Source organism: Panthera leo, chromosome D3, assembly GCF_018350215.1.
Source record: "Panthera leo isolate Ple1 chromosome D3, P.leo_Ple1_pat1.1, whole genome shotgun sequence".
Lineage (NCBI taxonomy): Eukaryota > Metazoa > Chordata > Mammalia > Carnivora > Felidae > Panthera > Panthera leo.
The window spans coordinates 5,295,041-5,305,905 of record NC_056690.1 but is presented as its reverse complement, the minus strand read 5'-3'; the positions used below and the strand labels follow the sequence as shown (position 1 = coordinate 5,305,905).

The 10,865-nt window shown below is 56.4% G+C and overlaps 1 long non-coding RNA gene across 1 annotated transcript; it reads right to left on the bottom strand.

The window, feature by feature from the left end:
• Nucleotides 1–8,602: 8,602 nt before the first annotated feature.
• On the bottom strand, nt 8,603–10,047 carry LOC122203916. Its single transcript, XR_006195399.1, has 3 exons — nt 9,735–10,047; nt 9,319–9,486; nt 8,603–8,889 (listed from the first exon to the last, which is right to left on the bottom strand). It is a non-coding gene; the product is annotated as an uncharacterized LOC122203916 (long non-coding RNA).
• Between the last annotated feature and the right edge of the window lie 818 nt (nt 10,048–10,865).

Below are 10,865 nucleotides of genomic sequence, written 5' to 3'. Positions count from 1 at the left end.
CCTGGCCCCGGTCACTGAAATCAGTCCCAAATTGCCAGGAACCCAGACCCTGAGCCTCCCAGGGCTTTCCTTCTTCATGGAGCCTATGTTCCATCCAGAACAAGGAGGCGGGGACCCCAAAATAATCAAAGAAATAAACCGTGTAGTTACAAATTGTGATAAGTGCCAGGGAGACAGGGGGCAGACCAAGGAGACAGGGGCTACTTGTAAATCTGAGTTTTTACACCAAAGTGTTAGAATTTCCAGAATATTTCCTGGGTTTTGGGGGAAGGAGGTTTTGTTGGAAGAAAAGAGAAGAAAAGAAAAGAGAGGAAAGGAAAGGAAAAGAGAAAAGGAAAGGAAAGGAAAGAAAGGAGAAAAGAAAAGAAAAGAAAAGAAAAGAAAAGAAAAGAAAAAAAAAGAAAAGAAAAGAAGGAAGGAGGGAGGGAAGGAGGGAGAAAAGAGACCATAGGTTTCCATAACTATAATCTAATCCAGGAGTCGGCAAACTATGACCATGGGCCATATCCACTCCGTGGCCTGTTTTTGTGCAGCCTACGTATGATTTCTTGCATTTTTTTTAAACTTCTTACATTTTTAAAGGGCTGTAAGAAAAGAAAACAAACAAACAGAACAAAGAAGAATGTGTAACAGGGACATTTACGGCCCACGACGCCTGACACGTTCACTATCTGGCCCTTTACGGAAAAAGTCGGCGGCCTCGGAATCTCACCAGGTTTCGCTCACCGACAGCTTTCCTGGCCTGGGCCAGCTGGGAAATGCAGCATGAAGGGACAGACCAGACAGCCGAGAATTTTCCATTTCTGCCCGCGAGGCTGAGCGCCATCCATCACAAACCTTTCAAAGCCAAGGCCCAGAAGGTTAAGCGATTTCTGCTCTGGCTCAGCGAGGCGAGGTCGGGGGCCACGGGAGGATGGATGTCCTCACACACCAAAAAGAAAGGAGTGCTCGCGCGGCCTCTCTCGCTGTCCATTTCTCATCAGCTTTTTAGGGAGCAAGGGAATTAATTTTCCGTGTTCAGGTATGCCAGGATTAGTGGGATTTCTGTTCTATGAAATAAGTGGGGGAGGAAAGGCCTACTTACGAGTCAGGGCTCTTGGTTTCGAGTGACAGAATCCCAGTTCAAGGTGACTAAAGCAACAAAGACTTTTGAGTGGCTCGTGTTACTGAAAAGTCCAGAATTTGCACAACCTTCAGGCATAGCTGGATCCAGGGGCTCAAAACGGCACCATCAGGACTCATTGCCTCTGTTTCTTCTGGGTTGGTTTCGTTCTCAGGGAGGCTCTCCCCTCATGAGGCAGGTGGCACCAGGGGCCCGCGTCTCCCCCGCGTGCCAGCCTCAGCGGAAAGATGTGGTGTCCTCGATAGTTCCCAAACTGAGTCTCATTGCACCCTTCCTGGATCACTGACCTCCCCTCTAACCAGCGACTGGGGCCAGGGGCTGAAAGGATCTCATTGGCCAGGCTTAGTCACGTGCTCTCCCAGGAGTGGGGTGGGAGGAGTCAGCCCCACCTGGTCTGCAGGTGCTGAGAGGAAGGAAGAGAACTTTTCTCCCCCAAGGAGATCAGGAGGCCACTGCCAGAAGGAGGGACAGACACTGAGCCATCAAAGGCAGCCGCTGCCCCCACAGAAAACGGATGACACTTCGCAGGCCCCTTTGCTAAGTCTCGTTACCGCCCATTTCACGGGCGAGTAAACTGAGACCCTGGAGGTAAAATCAGTCTCTCAAAGTTACAAACTTCGTTCATGATGGAGGCAGGGTTCCCGTCCTAAGTCGATTCATCCTCCTGCTACCCGCACTGACCCTCATGCATTTACTTCCAATCCTGTCCTCCAAGAGCCTAGCAACACCGCATGCAGTCGGTGGGCAATAAACGCCCCTCGAGTCAAACTGTTGTTGAGTGTCTGCCCCCCAGCGGACTGTAAGATGCCCGAGACCACGTCTGTCTTGTTCACCGCGGCATCCCGAACGCCTGACACGTGGTAGGTGTTCCACAGACACCTGGCAGGTGAATGCACATGGCCTTAGCATTTAGCACATAGTAGGCGCTCCGCAAATAGTTGGTAAATGAGCATGGCCGTAGTGTCCACACATAGTAGGTGCTTAACAAATAGCTGGTGAAGAAATGAATGAATCTCAAGCGGGAGCCAAAGCTGCCTGATGGATCGACATTTCCAGATCATTAACAAGATAGATGGAGAAGGGGGGGGGGCGCGATGAAGGAGCCTTGGTTCCTACGGAAGGTCCTAGAGAGGACCTACAGCGTCAGGGTTACTTGGAGGGGAGCACTCAGCTTTGGAAAGAGACGCTGGGTCTTTGTGAGCCGGGAGAGGGGGGAGGTGGGGCTGGCGGGAGGAAGCCAGGTCAGCCAGGGCCCAGCCAACTGGCTGTGCCAGGGACACTGTGCCCCGGGCAGGGCCCTGCCCCGCCCCGCCTGCCCCTGACCTTGCCTCATCCGACAATAGAGCATCCATTGTAAGGGGGTAATTGGGTTCCGGCACATCCCCTCCCTGGAAGCAAAGGGAAACACAATCTGCTTTCTATTTGTTACTGCGGCCAAGACTCCACTCCCTCCTCTGCCCAGCCCCCCTCCCCATCCTGGCCCTGCTGAGCCACTGTGACATTCCTTGGCCGGATTAGAGCTGCCGGCCCAGGCTGCATAACCTGGGAGAATCTGCATGACCGAAACCTAAAAACAGCGTAAAGGGCCTTGTGGCCCGGGTTCACATCCTCTCCTATGGGAGCCATAAATATGGCCCTAACTGGAGTCTCTCCGCCCACATCCGGGCTCCTCTGCAGCTGTGTGGCCTTGGACCAGTCTGTCACCCTCTCTGGGCCTCAGTTTCCTCACCTGTAAAACAGGGATGACAACAGATGAGAAAGGCTGTAGGCGGCTCAGGATCGTTCATCCAGGCAGGGTTCTGGGCATGGACGCCATTCGAGTCATTGTTTGGGGAGTTAGAGCCTCCTGGTCTCAGCTGACTCTGCAGAGTTGGGTGTCTCGGCCCCAGACCGCTTTGAAGTGGGGAAGAAAAGGGGCACATACTCAGGGGGGCCTTCTCATGAGCCCCAGGGCTGTGCCTACTCTGCCCACTCACATCCAGCGGACCCACTGAAGGTCTGGTGTGTGCCCATCTTGTGTTGATGGGGGAGAAGCAGGGAGGTAAGGGAAGAGACATAAAAAACAGTGGAAGGTTTGGGCTCTGCCTGTGAGGGGCTGACCACCACCTGAGTTGTGTTAGAAGACAAACGGGCTCTGGGGATGTGTCCCTGAGCCCCCAAGTTCTGGAGGAGTTGAGGCAATGCAGCAGGCATGGCGGGCTTCCTGGAGGAGGTGAGATAGGTGTGCATCCTTCCTCTGCTGGGGATCTTGGGTGATGTATTCACCTCTCTGGGCCTTGTGACCTCATCTTTTGGAGACTTCAAGAAAACAACAGCCCCAGCCAGCCAGGCCTGTAATGGAGAGGATTAGGGCCATTCACAGAGAAACCAAAACATCTTGAACTTGGCTTTTGTTGGAGTGAGACCCTGGCATGGGTGTTCAGAGTGACCGTGCCCCAGTCCCTGAAGATCCAGGGAAAAGACAGACCTGCACCGAGGCTCCAGTTCCGAAAGCCGTTGGACACCCAGGCAAGTCAATTAATCTCTGAGACTTGGTTTCCCCATCTATAAAACGGGACACCATGAACTCCAGCGTGACTGTGTGTGCTTAAGCTAACAGCGACTTGGCACGCAGTAGCTGCTCAATAAACCGTAGCAACTACTCCTGATTTCTAGAGCCGAGATGGTCTGAAAAACTCACGGGGACCGGCCAGGCAGCAGAACCCAGGACTTACCCGTGGGGGCTGTTTGAGACCCCCCACCCCCCCTTTCAGCAAACGAACTTGGACGCGGCGGTAGGGCCCAGCATTGGTTCTTCCAGGGCGTCAGGGGCACACGATCAGGTCCATTCTAATCTCATGACTCACTCCCACCATGGATGGGTGCCTGGTCTTATTTCACAGCTTTGTGTCTGTCTTTCTCTTTGTACTTTTTTTTTTTTTTTTGGTACTTTTAAATTTCCTGTTCCATAATGTAACGGACACTCCTGACTGTCCTCCCCCCATTCCGGAACAAGAACACGACTCATGGAGGTACACGTGCGTCCCCCCACCCCCCAGAAGGGAGCACGATTCCTTGATTTACTGCATATTTATATTGTCCTCACTCTGGGCCGGGAACACGATCCTGAATGTGTATTCATCAGTCCCCTGCGTTTCTACATGCAGGTGTGTGTGTGTGTGTGTGTGTGTGTGTGTGTGTGTGTGCCTAACGTGGTTCTCACACGCGTGTGCTCAGAAACACTGGGAAGCCTGTGGGAACAGATTCCAGGCCCCACCCCCCGGAGGGCCCGGGAATCTGCATTTCTAACACGTTCCCCCAGAGGATGCTGCTGCTTTGGGACCACACTTTGCGAACCATTGCCCTAAATACCGCGGCACCCGATCTGTGATTGTGTTCAAATTCCTACCAAGGGTGTGGTGTCCTTTGTAGCCTTCCGTGACCAGATTTTCTCATCCTGCCCCGGTGATTCTCAAGCATGGGCGATTTTACCTCCCGGGGGGAACACTGGGCAATGTCTGGAGACGGTTTTGATGGTCACCAGTGGCGGGGGGGCGGGGGGCGATGTGCTCCTGGCACATGGTGGGTGAGAGCCAGGGGTGCTGATGAACATCCTGCAGGACAGCCCCCCGCACCAGGGAACAAGAGTGAACTTGTCCCAGGAGAAATGGAAGCATATGTCCGCGCAAAACTCTGTATGCAAATATTCACAGTATAGCACTATTCGCGAAAGCCAAAAAATGGAAACAACCCCAGGGGCGCCTGGGTGGCTCAGTCGGTTCAGCGTCCGACTCCGGCTCAGGTCATGATCTCGCGGTTCGTGGGTTCGAGCCCCGCGTCGGGCTCTGTGCTGACAGCTCAGAGCCCGGAGCCTGCTTCCGACTCTTATCTCCCTCTCTCTCTCTGCCCCTCCCCAGCTCCCCTCCTCTGTCTCCCTCTCTCTCTCAAAAAACATGAAAAAAGAAAAAAAAAGCGGGAACAACCCAAACGCCCATCGACCGACGAGCACCTAAACAGACTGTGGCCTCTCCGTGCGGGTGGAAAACGGTGCGAGAGGGCTAGGCGCTCTGGGGATTTCCTTTCAGGGTTTTGAAAATGTTCCACAAGTCATGGCAGGGCTCTGTGAAGAGAGTAAAACCCATCGAACTGTACGCTCTAGAAAGGTGAATTGTATCACACGCAAATTACGTCTCACTAAAGCTACTGGAAAAGGACAACGGGGAAAAAATAATACGTCAAAGTTTGGAAACTCCGCCCCACGCTCTGCCCTCGAGCGAGACGACGCGTGTTCATTTCCACTGCTGCGTAATGTTCCTGTGTGTGAACGAGCCACAATTCGCTTACCCATTTTCTTTCCAGTGAGCGGAACGGTTGGTTCCAGATTTTGCCACGGTGAACAGGGCTGCCACGCACCTCCTTGTACGCGTGGCCTGGGGCACGCGCGCGAGTGTCACTTTGGCGTGTCCCTGAGAGAAGAGTCGCTGAGTCGGGCGGAACAGGAAGATTCGCCGTTGCGAGAAGATGCCAGCGTTACAGCGAGCTTTTTCTGTTTGCTCCAGGGCCCGGGGCTAAGTCCCCACCTGACTTCTCACTGAACTGTACCTGCAACCGTGTTGTGGGGTCCATTTCAGAGACGAGGACACCGAGGCTCAGAGAGGTGAATTAACCGGCCTGGCCTAAAAGCGTTGGGTAATTCACAGCCTCTTCCCGCCCAGCCTGGGGTGGGGAGATGACAGGGGGTGACAACTTGTTCGGAAAACAGCCGTTACTTGTGGAGCCTCCGAGAGGCTTCCCGGGGGGGGGCAGCCTGCTGAACTTTCTAGAACTCCCGGCAAACCTACGTCACACGTCACGGCCACCAGGCGCCCGGAATCCTCCCCCGCCCCGGTTTCTCCCTGCTGCCCTACACCCAAGCCCCAAGCGGTACTTGTACCCCGAGCGGGGCCGGAAGGTGCACGAATGGTGTGCGGGGGAGGGGTGCAAACCTCAGGCTCCGTTCCAAATCCCACCGTGATCATGGACGTGCTGTGCGACCAGGGGCCGGTGACCTGGCATCTCGGAGCAGATCTCGTCACTCAGTGAAACAGGGACACCTGACTTTTATTTCCTTCCAATCAACATACTGCCCATTCCAAGCCCTCATTCTTCCAAGATGATAGAAAATTCCGTCTCCGCTGCAAGACTCGGGCTCCTCCACACTGGGTGACATCAGACACCGAACGGCTGAGAGGTCCCTCCGGCCGCTGCACCCCACCGAGGACCCTGAGACGCTTGGGATCCAGGACCATGCGGCCCCATCTGGTGTGGAACTCTTGTTGCGCGGGAGGAAGGGGCCTGTCTACACTGGGACCGCTTTGCTTAGGGCACCCCCTCCCCGGTGCATGATGCAACCTCTAGATCCTGTCGCCTCCCTGGGGCAGCCCCGCGGAATGAGGTCACAAGGACTGCCTCCCTCCTGCCGACCCCAGCCCCCAGCGTGTGGAAATCTCTCTCCCGCTCTCGCTCCCCCCTCCAGAAGCAGCTCAGGACGCCGCCTGTCCCGCTGTGAGAAAACTTCCACGGGGCCATAGCCGCTGAGCCGGGGGCACCCCTCCCTGCCCCCCTTGCTCCACGGTGGAGTGGGGGTGGGTAGAGGGGTAAGGGGTTAAAGCACGCAGGGCAGACGGCTCAGGAGGCCTGGCACACGGCGAATCCCCAGTAAATGGCAGTGACCCATGGGGACAGCAGCGCCGAGCACTGAGGATCCTGCCTCTGACCTTCTCCAGGGCACGTGATCGCTTCGTAATTGCAGCCAGTAATTATTGAGCGCCCATCGTGCACCAGGCACCGCTCCAGATTCTGAGGGTACGGTCAGAAGTCAATGCCTGGTCCCAGCCCGCTCTGGGCCAGAGTTGGGTCCCTGGAGAGTGGCCACCCCAGGGGCCCTTTGCCTGTGAGCCTGACCCGCTTTAAAATTTAGCAGTAGGCAGGGCGACTGCTGTTCACTGAAGTCTGTAGCAGAAGGGGCGAGGGGGCCGAGTGGGGGAGGGGGGACTAGAGGCAGAAATCAGCGTCTCCAGGAGGGAGAGAAAACGTCCTGACTTCTACGATGGCCCCGCAGAATCGCTCTCCCTGATAAACAATAACGCCTCTGGCTTCCCTGCCTATAGTCACACAGTAGGATTTTTCTGTCCTCCCAGCCCCGCCCCCAGAAGCGAGGCGAGGCCACGCGACTGGCCCGGACCAAGGAGACAGGAGCGGAAGTGAGTTCAGTTGGTCCCGAGAAGGCACTGTAAGAACCGGGGCGCAATTCGCCCCGTGCCCAGGAACGCTGCACGTCGTAGACGGGATGCTTGCTCCGTCAGCCTGGGCCCCCCGGGTGAGGAAACACGGAGCCCACAGCCGACCCCCGGAACACACGCAGCAGCAAGGAGAACTGGGTTGTGGCTGTGTCAAAAGCGAGAGTTGAAGGGGTGGGGGGTAGGGGGGGGGGGCGCTTGTTACTACAATGTAACTGAGCTGGTGCCGACCAGTACGTGCCCATTTCACAGATGTGGAAACCGAGTCTGGGAGCGGCCACGCAGCCTGCCCAGAGTCAAACGTGGAGGCACGGCCAGGACTCACAACCTGGTCTGCCCATCGCTTGCGACCTTTCTGGAGACGAGGTGGCTCCAGCCTGAACAAAGCCAGCCACACCCCTCTCTGCTAACCCCTTCAATTAAAGCCAATTTCAAGGTCTCCTGGTTTCTAAATGAACAGCCCTGATCGTGTTCGTTAAAGGCCCTGCCTGCTCGGGCTGTGCATTTTATCAGAAGCCGCCAACAAGATAAATGGCCCTGTAACTTATTGTTCCACTGCAAAGCACCTCACAGCGAGTGGCGGTACAGATGCCAGGAATAAATCACATCTGATCTTCCGAGAGCCGGGCAGAGCTCCCGTGAGGACGTCAGAGGCAGGGGGAGGCCTGGAGCAGCTGTGGCCCCGGGGGTGGGGGGGGCAGTCTTCTCTGAGGACCACAGACCCGCTGCGGGGGGGGGGGGGGGTCTTGATCGGGACCCCAGATGTCTGGCGTGAGCATTGCTTTCTTCTCTGCCCAGCATCTCCTTCCTTTCCTTAAGGGTGAACAGCACCCACTTTTTCTTTGGGAAAAAACCCCCCTCCTGGGCTCTCAGGCCATATGGTTCAGGTCAGGCCATCCCTTCCCCCAGCAACAGAGGGTGAACCCATGATCCGGCCTGGCCAGTTGGAGCCCCGCACCCCAGCCCGGCCATGAGAGGTTCCGGGTGGGTATACGTACCACGTGATGGGGCTTATCAAGTCTCTACTTCTGTCGAAACCCTAAGACAAGAGTAGTCGTTTTTTTTCAAAATGTTTATCTATTTTGAGAGAGAGAGAGAGAGAGAGAAACAGCTCAAGCGGGGCAGGGGCAGAGAGCGAGAGGGAGAGAGAGAATCCCAAGCAGGCTCCACACTGTCAGCGCAGAGCCCAGTGCGGGGCTCGAACTCATGACCCGTGAGATCATGACCTGAGCCGAAATCAAGAGTCGGACGCTCACCCGACTGGCCACCCAGGCGCCCCAGGAGAAGTTCTTCTAAACCAACGTTGCTTGCAGAAGGGATGTCCTTTTCACTGTGGTATCTCCAGCTCCCAAAACAATTATACACTCATAGTAGGTGCTCAATAAAAACGTGCTGAAGGAATGAGTAAGCCAGCTGGAGTCAAGGCAGCCGGGTTCTTGTCCGGGCTTGGACACGTGAACTATAATGTTGAGAGGCTCTTCTCCCCACTCTGGGCCTCAGCGTCCTCGTCTACAGAATGAGGTTAATAACAGCACTTAGCAATAGCAGGTTTCGGCAGCCAGCCATCGTCACCAGTCGGCTGCGTAACAAGCGGCCCCTCAACTCAGTGGCTTCAAACAACAATCACGCGGGGCACCTGGCTGGCTCAGTTGGTAGAGCGTGGGGCTCTTGTCTTGGGGTTCGAGCCCCACGTGGGGGGTAGAGATTACTTTAAAATACAATTGTAAAATAAACCATCACGCGTTATCAGTTACACCCCTACCCGGGGCTGATCCAGGCCGGGCTTGGCTGGCCCACCTGTCTCTCAACCCCCGTGGATCAGTGTTTGTCCCACACGATGGCAAAGGTGCAGAAAAGGACAAGGTCCCTTGAGGGCCAGGCACAGCATCAGTGACACTTCATTCATTCGGCCAAAGCAGGTCAGAGCAGGGGACTTACGCTCTCGTGGGGAAGGGAGAAGAGCGGAGGCCAGCCGTGCGCCCTCCACGCGGGCGCGACGTGTTTCCTTGCTGCGCACCTGCCTTTTCCCCTAGAACGGAACCTCCCGGGGTGCACGGCCCTTTATCTGCTGTGCTCACTGCGGAAGCTCCAGCACCTGGAACAGGCCTGGGACAGAGTAGATGCTCAGCAAATACTTGTGCAAAGACTGAGCTCCCCGCACCGTCGTGAGGACAAACCCAGGTCAGGGACGTGAACGACGTGTCGAGAATTACAAGATCCCTCCGAGAGTTCGTCCCGATCCTGTACCCCATACCCTGGCCTGGAATCTGCTCCCCCTACTCGGGGATTGTCCCAGCTCAGGCCCCTGATAAACAACAGAGCCAATTGCGGGTGGGGGTGTCACATCTGGGTACCTGCCTCCTGACCTCGGCCAGTCTGTGCTCAGTTGTGTCTCTCGTTCTCGTCCGGCCTGGGGATCCTGGGGGGGCCCCACCGTGGCGGCTCAAACCCATCCCCCTGGATCAGGAAGTTCAGGTTCGGCTGTGTGCTGAAGTCACAGGTCTCTCTGGGCTGAGGAGGAAGTGTCCCGAAGGGCCCCAGGACAGAGGGACAGCCTACCACGGCTGCGTGCTTGTCCGAGGGTCCCCGAGGCCACAGTGCTGCCCCGTGTGGTTTCCCCAGAGCGCTCTCTCCTATCTCTTGAAAACAGCAAAGTCGCAGAGCCCCCGGCCCCCTCCCTGTCTGCTCTTCCCCGAGGAAGCCTCCCCACACCCCCCCACGTCCATCTGGCCCTCCGCACAGCCCTCCCTCCTGGTGGCCCGGCCTCCCCCACGGCCGCCCAGCACGCAGGAAACCTCTCCAGTCTGCCCCCGCGCTCAGCACAAAAACCTTCCCCCTCTCCAGGCCCAGCCGAAAGAACCAAATGTTCCTCTATTATGCAAGCTCATTTCTCTCTTCCTGCCGGGCCGAAATTGCAATCTGCACAGGGGAGGAGGAGGCCTGGCTGGGGAGGCCTCTGAATCAGGAAGCTGAACATCTGTGAAGGCAGGAAACCTCCCTCCTGCCCTGCCCACGGCCACACTGTCACCAGCCCTCACCCTTCCCGCAGCCCGGCCACCAAACTCCAACCCAGCCGTCCCTCGGGCTTCCCCGGGGCAGAAAAACTCAGGGTGTGTTCCTATAGAGCTTAAAGGCAGGTCAGCTACAACACATTCCCCCTCCCCACCCCCCACCCCGCCCCGGGGTCGGGGGAGAGGGGGGAGAGGTGTCACAGGCATGATCGTCAGACAAGAACTTTGCCTAAAACAACACGTGGGTTTTATCTGCTGAGCGTGGGCTCTGTGCCAGGCACTGCTCTCATTCTCCCTTCTCCCTTCATGGATCGATACTATTCTTAGCCCCATTTCACAGAGGAGAACCCTGAGGCTCAGCGCAGGCAACTCATGTGCAAAAACACAACTAGGAATCAGCAGAGCTGGGATCCAAACCAGGCCCCGGGACCCTGGAGCTTGCCCAGTTGACGCCTGTCAAACGTGTGATCACTG